We start from the raw sequence: 11,262 nt of genomic DNA on the forward strand, positions 1-11,262 counted from the left end.
GGGGGGTGAGAATCAGAATGGGATGGGGAGACGAAAGCTAAGAGAGTCAAGGAGATGGGCTGAGCTGAGTCTCTACTCCAAGAAAGACATTCTAGCAGCAGATCCAAGAGACAAAAGGTGGCACTGTGTGTGAGTCACTCAGTTTTCCCAGAATTTCCACCACTTCTGGACACAGGATGCCTCAGCTCAGCCAGCCAAACCCCATTTCCTAAACCTACAGATACCTTGAGGGATTCAGTTTCCAAGTCTGAGAATACAGTCGCGTGAAAAGGACATTGAATTTTGACAAATAGCATATGTGGGTAGGATATAATATCCAGGAAGTTCATTTCAGAACATTAAGGCTTTGACAATATTTGGTGCAGAAAAGGTAGTGAATCACTTTAGATTATTAAGGAGCACAATCACTAATTGTGCTGGAAGAGACGTTCCCCTCCAGAGACTGTGGTTCAGGGGTGATCCCTACACCTTAGACTTTCCAAATACACACACACACACACACACACACACACACCCCGACACACACTACAGCAAAGTTCTTTTTTCTCTTTTTTTAAATTTGCTACAGCAAAGTTCTGATACACCAACACAGGCAATCTTTGATTATTGTTATTTAACATTATCTTGAGTAGAAAACAAGAACTTTTTGAACAAAACCCTTTCAATTGATTTATTTCTCTTGTTTTCTAAATCTTCAGCTTACTTTGCTTATTAATATTCTAGTGTTCCATTACACAGTAGGGTGGCTGTAGTTAACAGTAATACATTGCATATTTCAAAATAGTTAGAAGAGAGGATTTTGAATGTTCTTCCTACAAAGAAATGACAAATGTCTCAGTAATGGATATAATAATTACCTGAATTTGATTGTTATACATTGCATACATGTATCAAAACATCACACTGTACCCCACACATATGTACAATTATTATGTGTCAATTCAAAAAAATTTAATAACTGATTAATTAGGGTTACCTTAATTAAATAATGAACAAAGAGTTTTCCTTATTGTCTATCAAGGCTTTCTAAAACAACATGGTCTGCCAGCTGTGGTGGCTTACGCCTGTAATTCCAGCATTTTAGGAGGCTGAGGGGGGTGGATCACTTGAGGCCAGGAGTTTGAGACCAGCCTGGCCAATATGGTGAAACCACATCTCTAGAAAAATACGAAAATTAGCTGGACATGATGGTATGCACCTGTAGTCCTAGCTACTTGGGAGGCTGAGACATGAGAATCGCTTGAACCTGGGAGGCAGAAGTTGTAGTGAAATGAGATCATGCCACTACACTCCAGCTTGGGTGACAGAGTGAGAATCTGTCTCAAAAAATAAATAAATAAATAAATAAAAATAAAATAAAAATAAAACAACATGGTTTCCCTATTTGATAGATGGGGAAACAAGTCCCAGAGGTTAAGTGACTCGCCCAGTGAAGAAAAGACAGAGCTGCCACTTGTACCCATATTGTCTGGATCCTAAAATCAATAGCCTAAAAAGAGAATAATCTGCCTCTTTACACCCCACCAAGAAATTCTGTTCAATTCTGTTGAGCTGAGAGAGAAGAACAGGCAGACTGGAAATATGAAGAAAGGGGAATGGCCCCAGAGGATTTCCCTGTGTGAATTCAATTTACCCTTATTCAGATGGGCGATTATAGGTTATATAACCACCCCCCAAATAAAGCAATCTCTTCCCTGATGACATTCAAACCTGGAAAATTTGAATCCCAGGGTGTTCAGATTTTGGTATAAGATGATCTCTCAGGACCTATTTAGGCAGGATCTGGTGCCCAGGATAGAACCTGTTGACCTGGCATCATGGAGCTGGGAGGGGCTGTCACCATCTTTCTGGCACTCTGCTTGTCTTGCCTGCTCATCCTCATTGCCTGGAAATGAATGAACAAGGCAGGAAAGCTGCCCCCAGGTCCTAGACCAATTCCTTTCCTGGGGAACCTGCTGCAAGTTCGAACTGATGCTACGTTTCAGTCTTTCATGAAGGTGAGTGTGTCTGTCTCCTCTAACAAGGCTAAGAGCAACTAATCCCATAGCCAGATTCACATAGAACCTTATGCCTTCTAAAGATAGACTCTCAGAAGCACAGACTTTGCAAACCTTAGAATTCTGAAATTCCAGAATCCTGAAATGTTGGAAACACACATTCTCAGTGCACTGAAATAAGATTTTCATGATCTCAGGACTTTGGAATCACAGTACATTATATTTTTAAACACAGGATTCTTTGACTCAGGTTGTCTTAGCACTTTGAGACTTGGTATCATGAAGTCTTCAGATTCTAGAAATTTAACATTTCAGAGAGAGAAGTATGAATCTTGGAATTTGTTGAATCCAGGTCCATTATTTTATAGATGAGAATAGTAAGTCTTGTGGGGAGGGATGAGCTTTTGCCTAGGATGATAGAAGCCAAGACTTCTGCACCTGTTTCCCAATAGTCCTTCCAAGCCCAGATTTACCTTGATTCCTCAGTACCATGTTTATATCCCCCGGAAATCACCATCCTCTAAAATCCTCGATTGGCCTATAGTTGGTACTCCAATCAGCCCCTCCTCTTGTGTTTTCCTTCACTCCAAGCTCAGGGAGAAATACGGCCCTGTGTTCACTGTGTACATGGGTCTCCGGACAGTGGTGGTTTTATGTGGACATGAAGCAGTGAAGGAAGCCTTGGTAGACCAAGCGGATGAATTCAGTGGCCGTGGAGAACTGGCTTCAATAGAGCGAAACTTCCAAGGTCATGGTAGGTAGCAACAACAACAAAAACAATAAAACCAGAAATGACTGCAATGCACTCCCTCTATGCCAGGTTCTTTGGTAAGTAAGTACTCTACATGACTTATTTTTATTATTTTTATTTTTTTTTTGAGATGGAGTCTCGCTCTGCCACCCAGGCTGGAGTGCAGTGGCCGGCTCTCAGCTCACTTCAGCTCACTGCAAGCTCCGCCTCCCGGTTTCCCGCCATTCTCCTGCCTCAGCCTCCCGAGTAGCTGGGACTACAGGCGCCCGCCACCACGCCCGGCTAGTTTTTTGTGTTTTTTAGTAGAGACAGGGTTTCACCGTGTTAGCCAGGATAGTCTCGATCTCCTGACCTGATCCACCCGCCTCGGCCTCCCAAAGTGCTGGGATTACAGGCTTGAGCCACCGCGTCCAGCCTCTACATGACTTATTGCATTGCCTCCCTTAGGAGAGCTGTTAACATTATACTAATGTCGTCAATGAAAAAGCTAAGATAGGCTGGGCATGGTGGCTCACACCTGTAATCCCAGCACTTTGGGAGGTTCAGGCAGGCGGATCACCTGAGGTCAGGAGTTCGAGACCAGCCTGGCCAACATGGTGAAACCCCATTTCTACTAAAAATTAAAAAAAATTAGCTGGGCGTGGTGGTGCACGCCTGTAATCCCAGGTGCTCAGGAGGTTGAGACAGGAGAATCGCTTGAACCCTGGAGGCAAAGGTTATAGTGAGCTGAGATCGCACCATTGTACTCCAGCTTGGGCAACAAGAGTGAAACTCTATCAAAAAAAAAAAAAAAAGAAAAGAAAAGAAAAGAAAAAGCTAAGATAAAGGTTAGATAATGTCACACAGTAAGTGGTAGGATCATTTTATTTTGAGCCTATGCTATCTGACTCTAAACTGTTTTCTGTGTTATTTCTGCTATTATTTTTAATGGAATAGCAATATATATAATATATATATTTATATATATATATATACACACATTTTTTTTGAGACAGAATTTGACTCTTGTTACCCAGGCTGGAGTGCAATGGCATGATCTCGGCTCACCACAACCTCTACCTCCTGGGTTCAAGTGATTCTCGTGCCTCAGTCTCCTGAGTAGCTGGGATTACAGGCATGCACCACCACACACGGCTAATTTTGTATTTTAAGTCGAGATGGGGTTTCTCCATGTTGGTCGGGCTGGTCTTGAACTCCCAACCTCAGGTGATCTGCCCACCTCAGCCTCCCAAAGTGCTGGGATTACAGGTGTGAGCCACCGAGCCTGGGGGTTTAGTGATATTCTTTATGCACCCATAGCCAAGCCTCATAGCCCTCACAACCAACCTTATTTCTCATCTTCCTATACTCATACACATACCTAACCCCATAGGTCTCTGCGTCCTTCACTTAGTTAGGTCTCTTTCTCCCATGCATCCATCTCTAACTGCCCACGTCCTTCAATTCCAAGCAGGCTCACCACATGCTGTCTATCTATCTATTACCTTTTCTTCCTTCTGTCCATCGATCCATATCCATCAGAAAATCCATTCATTATTCTTTCTATAAAAATATCTTTTACTCTATTATCTATACATTGGTCAATTAACTTTCTATTTATTAATCTATTTATCATTCCATCCATTCATTAATGCTTTCATCATTCATACATCTATCAATCTCTCTATTCACTCTCCAACCGTCATTCACTCAGTTATTTTTTTATTTATCCAATTCCACCTCTCCTTCCTGTAAGAAACACTGTTTGATCTCTCCCATCACTCCTGCACTGATTCCCTTTTCCTCCACCTCAGTCTGAAGTTTTTTCTTTTTCTTTCCGAGGATCCTGCAGAGAGGGAACCTCACTCTCTTGATTGAGCCTTGAAGGTTGGGGATGGCTTCCTGGACAGCACAGTCTAGAGCTTTCACAATCTTTCCCTATCACTGTGTAGCACCGGGTTGAACACAGCAAGGGGAGGGAGGCAGAAGCCTGAGACTGAGATCTTGGCAGGTGTAGCTCTGGCCAATGGAGAACGATGGAGGATTCTCCAACGCTTCTCCCTGACTATCCTTTGGGACTTTGGGATAGGAAAGCGGAGCATTGAGGAACGAATTCAGGATGAGGCCAGCTACCTACTGGAGGACTTCTGGAAGACCAAGGGTATGGGGGCCACAAGGGGGAGGGCCACTAGGTGACTGGGTGGTTATGGAGCTCTCAGTCATAAGAAGATGGGCTTTGGTGGGGGAAAGCTCTGGAATGGAAGAAGAGGGAAAATATTAAGAATCCACTGGGATTTCTGGCCAGCTTCCGTATTAAGAGTTTACATGAGCTGGGCATGGTGGCACAGGCCTGTAGTGTCAGCCACTTGTGAGGCTGAGGCTGGAGGTTGCTTGAGTCCAGGAGCTCAAGGCTGCAGTGAGCTATGATCATGCCACTGCACTTCAGTATGGCAGATACGGTGACACTCTGTCTCTTAAAAAAAACAAAAACAAAAACAAAACAACAAAACAACAACAACAATGGAACAGTTAATATGGATGACCCTTAGGGACCACTCATCTGGAAACTGTAATCAGTGGATCTCAGGGGGTCTGTGAGCTCTTGATATCCTATGCAGATTTTGGTGACATGTGACTTTGTGACTTTTCCTGAAGACAGACTCAAATTTCATTATATTTTTATATCTGTATTGTGGTAAAAAAATACATAACATAAAATTTACCATATTCACCATTTTAAGTGTCCAGTTCAGTAGTGTTAAGTATATTCATGTTGTGAAAAAGATCTTTTGAACTTTTTTATCTTGCAAATCTGAAACTCTATACTCATTTCATTGTGGTTTTAAAAGAGTTCAGTCCCACCAAAAAGTAAGGTCTAGAAACACTGGGTCTATAGAGAAAAGACACAGAGGCTGAAAAAAAAAACAGAGAAAAATAGACAAGAGGTAGAAATAGAGACACATTTTCTCTACATCCGAGGCTCCTTGCCTAGTCTACATGGGTGATTAACAGGTCTATATAAAAGCTTCAAATGCCCATGTACCCCAGAAATTATTCATAAAATTGTGTATTTGTGAATATGTGCATTATTCTGGAGAAATTCTTCCCAGATCGACCGATCTTGTTTTACAGAAGGTGTAGGTAAGGGCAAGGGAAGGATTTTGTTTTGTTTTGTTTTGAGACAGAATCTTGCTCTTGTTGCCCAGGCTGGAGTGCAATGGCATGATCTCAGCTCACTGCAACCTCCCCCTCCCAGCTTCAAGCCATTCTCCTACCTCAGCCTCCTGAGTAGCTGGGATTACAGGCACCTGCCACCACCCCTGGCTAATTGTCGTATTTTTAGTAGAGATGGGGTTTTACCATGTTGGCCAGGCTGGTCTCCAACTCCTGACCTCGTGATCTGCCCACCTCGGCCTCCTAAAGTGCTGGGGTTACAGGCATGAGCCACCACGCCCGGCCGGGAAGGATTTTTTTAATTGCCCAAATGGAATGTTCGGTAGAGCTAGACAGAATTCAGGAACTTTTATAATGTGTACCTTATCCCACTTTACCCAAATATGTAAGTCTCTAACATCAACACATTTAAGTAATAATAATAAAAAATAATGATTAATCTCAGCTGGGTTTTCTTGAGTGCTTACTGTATGCCAGGCTTTGTGCTAATTATTTTATACAGATAATGATATTGAATCCTCATGAATCAGTGAAATGGTTCCCAAGCCAATTTGCCAATTGGCCAATCTAGACCCAAAACACAAAAATGAGGTGGCTCACACATGCAATTAAGCAGTAGTGCTGGGACTCAGATGCATCACTGTGACTCCACACCCCATATTCATGACTATTACCTCCAACATAGACAATTTCCACTGCCCAGGTGTCCCCATCGACCCCACTTTCCTGCTGAGCTGCAGCATTTCCAGCGTCATCAGTTCTGTTGTCTTTGGAAGTTGCTTCGACTATGAGGACAAGCAGTTCCTGAATCTGCTGAGGTTGATCAATGAGAGTTTCATTGAGATGAGCACTCCCTGGGCACAGGTGCCTACCCAGCCACCTCTCTTTCCATGCACCAACCTCAGTTAACTAAACACCTTCCTATACCCCACTTGATCCTCCCCACACCCCCGGGAGGTTAGTACAGTAGTTCCCCCTCATTGCTGGGGGATATGTTCAAGACCCCCAGTGGATGCCTCAAGCCATGGATAGTAACCAATTCTATAGATACTAAGTTTTTCTGATATATACATATCATGATAAAATTCAATGTATAAATTGAGTGCAGTAAGAGACTGGCATTCATAAGTAATAAAATAGAACAATTATAACAATATATTCTAACAACAGTTATGTGAATGTACTTACTCTTTCTCTCTCAAAATATCTTACTATATGTGGTATTTTTAGACTGCAGTTGACTGCACACGTAACTGCAATGGTGGAAGGCAGAACCAAGGTGAAGGGGGAACTACTGTCTCAATAGGACCCAAGTTCCATGAAGCAAAAGGGCCTCACCTGATTCTTAGACCCAGCACTGGACTTTGAGCCCAGCTGTCCAACTCCAGACTCAGCCCATGTGGGCCCCTGGCGCCCATCAGTGACAAAGTCCCCTTACCTATTCCCACAGCTCTATGACATGTACTCTGGAATCATGCAGTATTTGCCAGGAAGACACAATCGCGTCTACTACTTGATAGAAGAGCTCAAGGACTTCATTGCCTCCAGGGTCAAGATCAACGAAGCATCCTTTGACCCCCAAAACCCTCGGGACTTCATTGACTGCTTTCTCATCAAGATGCACCAGGTACCTCCTCTTCTTCCACTGGTCCTTCCCTCTCATCTCCCCAACCTCTAGTCCCTGCAACTTTCAACCAATCTGCAAACATTGAGGGCAAAACAACACAAAACAAACAAACAAAAAAACAAGCATTATTTCATAGGGTTTACTTTTATCTGTAGATGGATATAGAAACTGTAAAAGTATAAACTGTTACAGCTTTAAAACAGACTTTGAATCTAGAAATTTTAGGAATTTGGAAAATTTAGGAACTTGGAAACTTAAAATCTTATACCTTATACATGCCAGAGAGTTACAACTGCAGTTCTGAGTCTTAGAATTTCAGAAACTTAGAAATTTAAAGTTTTGAAGTGTAAGACTTTAAGCATTTAAGTTAAAGTTAAAAGATTTGAATGTGTAAGGACAGTAGGGTATAGAATTTAAATTTCTAAGGCCAAATGTTCAGTAACATAAAAATATAAATTTACAAATGTATAAAACTCTTAACAAATGATGATGCAGAAATGTTAACCTTCTGAATTTGTATAGACCTCCACTTCCCTCCCCCTCCAGCCTTCCCTCCACCTCTGGGTGCTTCATGAACAGCAGGAAACCATAGCGCAGGGTGGTGCTGACAGTCTCGGTGCCTGCAAAGAAGAGGTTCAGCGAGGTCAGCACCAGGTTCTTCAAGTAGAACTCCATGTTTGGGTTCTTCTCCTCTTGCAGGGAGAGGGGGCTTTAGGCCAGTCTCACTCCTCTTGCCCTTAAGGCGTGCCACCACATCTGGCTAATGTTTTAAAAAATTTTGTCGTAAGGACTGCCTCTTGCCATGTTGCCCAGGCTGGTCTCAAACTCCTGGGATCAAGCAATCCTCCTTCCTCAGCCCCACAAAGTGCTGGGATTTCAGGTGTGAGCCACTGCACACAGCCCAGATTATTATTTATTTATTTATTTATAAGTAGACTGGATTCATGCCTGTAATCCCAGCACTTTGGGAGGCTGAGGTGGGCAGGTTTGTTTTCTGAGATGGAGTCTTCCTATGTCACCCATGCTGTAGTGTAGTGGCGTGATCTCGGCTCACTACAGTCTCCACCTCCCCAATTCAAGAGATTCTCCTGCCTCAGCCTTCCGAGTAGCTGGAATTACAGGCCTGCACCACCATGCTCAGCTAATTTTTGTATTTTTAGTAGAGATGGGGTGAAACCCTGGCTCTACTAAAAATACAAAAAATTAGCGAGCTGTGGTGGTGGGCACCTGTAATCCCAGCTACTCTGGAGGCTGAGGCAGGAGAATCGCTTGGACCCTGGAGGCGGAGGTTGCAGTGAGCCGAGATCGTGCCAATTTTACTCCAGTCTGGGCAACAAGAGCAAAACTCCATTTCAAAAAAGTAAATAAGTTACCTAGTCTGTAATATTTTGTTATAGTAGCATGAAACAGAGTAAGATAGATAGATGATTGATTGATAGAATAGAACAAATCATACTGGGAATGGGTTAAAATGTTAACCTAAGGTGAATCTGCTTAAAGAGTATTTTTTATTTTTTTGCCATTTTATGTTTTACTTTTTTTTTTATTATACTTTAAGTTCTAGGGTACATGTGCACAATGTGCAGGTTTGTTACATATGTATACATGTGCCTTGTTGGTGTGCTGCACCCATTAACTCGTCATTTACATTAGGTATATCTCCTAATGCTATCCCTCCCCCTCCCCCCTCCCCACAATAGGAGCCGGTGTGTGATGCTCCCCTTCCTGTGTCCAAGTGTTCTCATTGTTCAATTCCCCCCTATGAGTGAGAACATGCGGTATTTGGTTTTCTATTCTTGCGACAGTTTGCTGAGAATGATGGTTTCCAGCTGCATCCATGTCCCTACAAAGGACACGAACTCATCGTTTTTTATGGCTGCATAGTATTCCATGGTGTATATGTGCCACATTTTCTTAATCCGGCCTGTCACTGATGGACATTTGGGTTGATTCCAAGACTTTGCTATTGTGAATAGTGCCACAATAAACATACGTGTGCATGTGTCTTTATAGCAGCATGACTTAGAACAGAGCCCTCAGAAATAATACCACACATCTACAGCCATCTGATCTTTGACAAACCTGACAAAAACAAGAAATGGTGAAAGGATTCCCTATTTAATAAATGGTGCTGGGAAAATTGGCTAGCCATAAGTAGAAAGCTGAAACTGCATCCTGTCCTTACTCCTTATATGAAAATTAATTCAAGATGGATTAGAGACTTAAATGTTAGACCTAAAACCATAAAAACTCTAGAAGAAAACCTAGGTAATACCATTCAGGACATAGGCATGGGCAAGGACTTCATGTCTAAAACACCAAAAGCAATGGCAACAAAAGCAAAAATTGACAAATGGGATCTAATTAAACTAAAGAGCTTCTGCACAGCAAAAGAAACTACCACCAGAGTGAGCAGGCAACCTACAGAATGGGAGAAAAATTTTGCAATCTACTCATGTGATAAAGGGCTAATATCCAGAACCTATAAAGAACTCAATCAAATTTACAAGAAAAAAACAAACAACGCCATCAAAAAGTGGGCAAAGGATATGAACCCCAGGCATTTGAGCAGAGAGTGGGCAATCCCCTCATACTGTATGGGAGCTCTGTTTTCACTCTATTAAATGTTGCAACTGCACACTCTTCTGGTCTGTGTTTGTTCCAGCTCAAGCTGAGCTTTCACTTGCTGTCCACCACTGCTGAATGCCGCCATCACAGACCCAACGCTGACTTCCACTCCTCTGGATCGGGCAGGGTGTCTGCTGTGCTCTGAACTAGTGAGGCGGCCATTGCCACTCCCATTCGGGCTAAAGGCTCGCCATTGTTCCTGCATGGGTAAGTGCCCGAGTTCATCATAATCAAGTTGAACACTAGTCGCTGGGTTCCATGGTACTCTTCCATGACTCATGGCTTCTAATAGAGCTATGACACTCACTGCATGGCCCAAGGTTCCATTCCTTGAAATCTGTGAAGTTGGCCTTCAAGGTCTATAATTCAAGGGAGGAAACAGCTGAGGCCCAAAGACAGGCCCGCCTAAAGCAGAAGGTACAGCTCCAGACTCAAGCCTTAGTTGCTGCTTTGCAGCCTAGCTGTAACCCAAAACTGGAGAGCAAAACCCCCGGAGGCTCAAAGACAATAAAAGGGGCTTGCTATAAATGCGGTAACCCAGGGCATTGGGCTAATAGATGTCCCCAGAGTCCCCAACCATCTGAGCCAGTGCGGCCGTGCTACAAGTGCGGAGTAGCTGGACACTGGGCTAAAAAGTGTCCTAACCCTCGTCTGCCAACAACTGCTTGTCCAGCATGCCATGAAGAAGGGCACTGGAAGTCTGACTGCCCCACCCTGAAAACGGGCATGGCGCCTCAACGTGATGTCCCTTCTCAGGACCCTGTGAGCTCCTTCCAGCTCTTACATCTGGATGACGACTGAAGGTGCTGGGACTCGGGGACCCCCATCACCCTCGCCGAGCCGCGGGTAACTCTCCTGGTAGCGGGTAAGAAAATTAATTTTTTAATCGCCAGCGGGGCTGTCGATTAAAAATAAGGATGCCCTTATATTTATTGTAAGATCCATTATGCAACCTTGAGACAGAAGAAACCCACTGCTCTCTTTACCATTGTGAATCAATGAACCCCCCTTCAATACCAATTAAATATCAAAGACCCATGGGACCCCCGATGGGCAGATGGAGTCAAAGGTGGACTCTACACAGGCTACACAATCCTTAGTTCATA

At 43.3% G+C, this 11,262-nt stretch overlaps 1 pseudogene; it reads left to right on the top strand.

The window, feature by feature from the left end:
* Positions 1–1,817: 1,817 nt before the first annotated feature.
* Positions 1,818–8,269, top strand: LOC117088601 (annotated as a pseudogene).
* The last annotated feature ends 2,993 nt before the right edge of the window (positions 8,270–11,262 follow it).

Source organism: Trachypithecus francoisi, unplaced genomic scaffold, assembly GCF_009764315.1.
Source record: "Trachypithecus francoisi isolate TF-2019V2 unplaced genomic scaffold, Tfra_2.0 Contig00771, whole genome shotgun sequence".
NCBI classification, from domain to species: Eukaryota; Metazoa; Chordata; class Mammalia; order Primates; family Cercopithecidae; genus Trachypithecus; species Trachypithecus francoisi.